Source organism: Trachypithecus francoisi, unplaced genomic scaffold (genome assembly GCF_009764315.1).
Source record: "Trachypithecus francoisi isolate TF-2019V2 unplaced genomic scaffold, Tfra_2.0 Lachesis_group3, whole genome shotgun sequence".
In the NCBI taxonomy this organism is placed as follows: Eukaryota; Metazoa; Chordata; class Mammalia; order Primates; family Cercopithecidae; genus Trachypithecus; species Trachypithecus francoisi.
Window position 1 is genome coordinate 155,327,142 of NW_022681468.1, and position 5,163 is coordinate 155,332,304.

At 43.2% G+C, this 5,163-nt stretch overlaps 1 pseudogene; it reads right to left on the minus strand.

Annotated features, from left to right (window-relative positions):
- Positions 1-3,744: 3,744 nt before the first annotated feature.
- LOC117070911 lies at positions 3,745-4,463 on the minus strand (annotated as a pseudogene).
- Between the last annotated feature and the right edge of the window lie 700 nt (positions 4,464-5,163).

A 5,163-nucleotide genomic window follows, 5' to 3' on the forward strand; every position in this document is an offset into this window, starting at 1 on the left:
GTTTTAGAGCCCTGCAAAGTTCCCCTTGTTAGCATTTTTAGTCAAGGGTATGAAGACACTGTGCACTGCAAGACTCAACCCGTTTCTGATTCCTTTCTCATAAATCACTCTGATACTATACCCGGAAAAAGCCATCACATGCCATCCAATGCATCAGATGCAGAACTGCCTCTGAGCTGCAAGTGGAAGACACGGCAGATGCAACATTGACTGTGACCTGGACATGAAGCTAGTGCAACCTCAGGCCTGCCTTGCTTCAGAAGGTGGGTAGCTATGTCTTGTCCTCTCTATTCATACGTTGAAAAGTGGGGAAACAATGCAATGGCTTGATCATAAGGTCACTTCTCTCCAGTCGAGAATTATTTCCCTTCCTTTGATAAAGTGGGAAAATTTTAAATCCTCCTGATGGGTAGGGTGATTTTTGAAATGGTTTTGGAAGGTAGAGGCTGCTGATTCTGTGCTTTTTCTCTAGGAATCTCCCTCTTCTCTTTTTCACTTCCTTCGACTTTTAATAGAAACAGTTTATATTAATATGGTGATGGCACTTATGTGTATAAATAAATGCAAACAGCTATTAAATTTTCTGAAAGTAGCATCACCATCTTTTTACACAACTTGTGCTAGTGAGTGTTTTTTCATCATAATTTCCAAGTTCAGCTGCCAAAGAGCATTTCCCAGAGATCTTTGTGGTAGTGTAGGCATCCAGCACACGATTGCGAGAAACCCACAATTGAGGAAGAGATCTTGAAGATTTGAAATTTGAAGAATTTTTGCCACTAAGTGACAGACCCTCATATCAATATTTAACTAACAAGGTTTTCTCTTAGAGTACACAAATACATATTTGATTTTTGATTCTAAACATTATATATGTATATATACACATATACACACATAGATATGAATCAATTTTGTTTTTTTTTTTTTTTTTTTTGAGACGGAGTCTCGCTCTGTCGCCCAAGCTGGAGTGCAGTGGCCGGATCTCAGCTCACTGCAAGCTCCGCCTCCCGGGTTCACGCCATTCTCCTGCCTCAGCCTCCCGAGTAGCTGGGACTACATGCGCCCGCCACCTCACCCAGCTAGTTTTTTGTACTTTTTAGTAGAGACGGGGTTTCACCGTGTTAGCCAGGATGGTCTCGATCTCCTGACCTCGTGATCCGCCCGCCTCGGCCTCCCAAAGTGCTGGGATTACAGGCTTGAGCCACCGCGCCCGGCCTCAATTTTGTTTTTTTAACTTTTATTAACCATGCCCTCTTGCCAGAAGAATTTAGAGATCATCAGTATCAAAATTAGTCTATGCTGATGACTATTCTAGCATCCAAAACACAAAAGTATGTAAGAAGACCCAATCAGTGCACAAAGTTGTAGGTAGTTACAGGAAAGTGAGGTTTTTTTTTTTTTTTTTTTTTTTTTGACATGGAGTCTCGCTCTGTTGCCCAGGCTGGAATGCAGTGGCATGATCTCTGCTCACTGCAACCTCCACCCCCTGGGTTCAAGCAATTCTCTGCCTCATCCTCCCGAGTAACTGGGATTACAGGTGCCTGCCACCATGTCCAGCTAATTTTTGTGTTTTTAGTAGACACAGGGTTTCCCCATCTTGGCCAGGCTGGTCTTGAACTCCTGACTTCTTGATCCACCTGCCTCGGCCTCCCAAAGTGCTGGGATTACAGACATGAGCCACCGTGCCTGGCCCAGAAAGTGAGTATTTTTTTAAATGAGCCTTGATTTCCCTCTTGCATACAAATGTAAAAATACCAATTAGCATCTTTTTTCTGGATCTGTGTTGTTTGTGCATATCTGCCTAGTAGGTCTCGTATTCTTTCTCCTCCCTCTTTCCCTAATTGTTGGGCAGTAAGAGAGACGGGCAGATCAATCTACATGAGTAAAGCTTGCAGAGAGCAGAAATAGATTTACTAACTTTGATGATGGCTTCTAGTGACTCCTTAGCATATGCATGACTGGGTCGCCATAAAGCCACCTGAGCCGATCACCTTAATAGGTTAAAAGACGACATTGAGAGATTTTAAGCAGAAGTGATTTCATTTTCTTTCTCTCACTAGTTACATGGTTAGCTCGTTCATGTGCTGATTTGTTATACCACATAGGGCTGGCTCATAGTCCTTGCCAGCCATCTGAAATCTTGATGGTGTCAGAAATGGACTGTCTCCTGGGAATGTATAAGAAAGGAGGCGTGAGCTCCTCCTCTTCAAGGACACTGTCTTCAATCCATTATCTCCTGCCTGTGTGCGATAGTCTAATCTATCAAAATACAGTGATTGAATAAAACTTTTATTTCAGATAATGAATGCATTGATTTAATAACGGATTTGTACTACATGGTATTATAGTTCCGTAAATGAACACTGAAATATTAAAATGGGAAAACTTACCATTGGTCCAAGTTAAATCATAGGCACTTCTTTTACTGGAAACCCTAATAAGATAACAACCCATTTGATACTTAAAACAAAAAAATGTGTTATATAAGTACTTAACATTTTCTAGCTATTTTTAAGCTATTTTTAAGCCACCTGTTTTTCCTATCATAAGTACATCTGGCATCAGGCAAACAGATTACAGTCATGGACATGTGACTAATTTATAATGATTTTATATTTTCGTTTTTTTGGCAGACTAATCCAGGTTGATATATTAGTCTGGCTTTCAAAGATGACTCTTGAAATCTTGCACTCTTGCAACCTTTTTACCTTTTTCTCTTCCAAACCCTAGAATATTTTTGGCAAGTCCTAAAACTTAATTATAAAACAGTCAGGGAGACAGAAATGAACGCTTTTATGTTCTATCCATCTAGTGCCCCTTCCAGAGCTAACTTCTAAAAGGAATCATGAATCTGTTGTACCCAATGTTGATTTTGAAAGATCTTTGTACTTTCAATCATTCTTTCTTCCTTTGGTTTACTAGGCACATTGGCGCTTGTGTTTGCATCCTATTTTGAGAATTGCATTTTGTCTAAATGTAATGGAAGTTTAATAACTCAAGCCCGGCAGGAGAAGAATCAGTTGCTTGCCTTTGCAAAAGAAGTTTGAAGTTTTGAGCCATAAGGAATGGAAGCAAAACTGTGGTAGCTCTGTTTCTGCATCTTGAGTTAGAGAGGTCAAGTCTACTTATCTCCTCAGAGCTTTTTTTTAAATTCTAGATTTAGTGGGTATAAAGACAGTTTTGTTACATGGACATACTGCATAGTGGTGAGGTCTCGGCTGTTAGCATAGCCATCACCCGAATAGTGTACCTTGTAGGTACTAAGCAGTTTCTCATCCCTCACTCTCCTCCCACTCTCCCACCACTGAGAGCATCTTTTTGATCTGGCTTCAAAAGGTCAGCCATCCCTATTTATGGAGATTTTTTTTTTTTTTTTTTTTTTTGAGACGGAGTCTCTCTTTGTCGCCCAGGCTGGAGTGCAGTGGCGCGATCTCGGCTCACTGCAGCCTCTGCCTCCCAGGTTCAAGCGATTCTCCCGCCTCGGCCTCTTGAGTAACTGGGACTATAGGCGCCGCCACCACGCCCAGCTAATTTTTTCTATTTTTAGTAGAGACGGGGTTTCACCGTGTTAGCCAGGATGGTCTCCATCTCCTGACCTTGTGATCCGCCCACCTCAGCCTCCCAAAGTGCCGGGATTAGTGAGGCACCCTGCAATATTTATGGAGAATCTTTTGTTGTCTTTTTACTGTTATCACTACAAATTTTATTCAGAAACCGATCTTTGTGTTGTTGTTGTTGTTGTTGTTGTTGTTGTTGTTGTTGTTGAAAAAAATCCCCTTATGAACTGCTGTGGTCAATCAACTACAACACTTTCTAGCAGACATAAGGTAAAAATGGGATGGCTCAGAATCGCCCAGATCCTTCACGACCTCTCGACCGTCTCCTGTCACGCTCCCGCCGCCTGGGCCACCGCCACCGCCACCGCCACGACCACGGTCTCTAGACCCAGAACGACGCTCCCGGGATCGGGATCTTGATCTATGCTTCTTGCGACGCCGCCCATACAGCTCCCGCCGCAGCTCTCTGGAAATGGGCTTCAAACGCATGAAGCCGCAGAAGCCGCCTCGTGAGCATTCTCCCATGGCGGCAGGCTTCTCTGAAGTCCGTCTCAGGTGACGGCTCGGCGTGGCTCGGCTGTCCGTTAAACCAACGGTTGTTCACGTCAGTCACAGCCTTTTCCGCATCTGCCTCACGGCGAAACTTGCCGTACACGCTCCCCACCAGGTGGCCTCCCAGCTTGTCACAGACGTTCGTCTCCTCAGCTTCCCCATACTTCTCCTCCATTTCTGTAAAAATCTCCTCAAAAAATGCATCACAGTGTTCCTGCATCTCAGCATCGCTCACGGCACAGCGCAAACCGTCGGCCGACTGGGAAGAGTTTTGAGGGTTCCGGGAAATGTTCAAGAGGCCAATGGTCTGGCTAAACGTCGGCTTATTGTGCAACCGAGAGCACCTGTCTCCATGACGACATGCTCCAGTTTTGAAGTAAAATGAACAGCTGACTTTGTCTTTCTCGGTGCCGAAGATGGAGGCCGGATACTCGGCCGTGTCCCACCCGCCGACGCCCGCCAGAGACCTGTGGAGAATCTTAACTGCTGGGTTGAATATGTCATATGCTTCCTTTAAAAATCCACCAAAGGCCCCGAAGTAATGGACGTGTTTTTAATTAATCTAATATATAAAGCATGCATCAGATATACTTCAAAACAGAGCAGCTAGCAGAACACCTTGAAAAATTCATTAGAACCTTTTTTTTTTTTTTTACAGACATGCAACTAAGTTAAATGTGTCAACTTAAAACTGAAATGAGAAATAGCAGGGCGCTTTCTAGATTGAGACTCAAGAACATGAGAATTCTAATCTTGTCTCTGTTTCTGACTGGTTGCATGACTTTAGTAATGTTTATGACATATTTCTAACTACTCTTCCTTCTGGCCAAAACCCAGAACAACGTTTAATAGAGCATTTTAAGCTTCTAAGAAAATGGCCCTAGTTCAGTTGACAGCAGTAAACCGTTGCATTTGTAAATGTGAAGTTAGGTTGCCTGGATTCAAATCCTGGTCCCACCACAGCTGCTGCTGAACCTCGGGTTAATCCCCTACTGAAGAGCATTAGGTAGTCTTTTGCTATTATATATACTACCACAATGGACATCTTTTGACA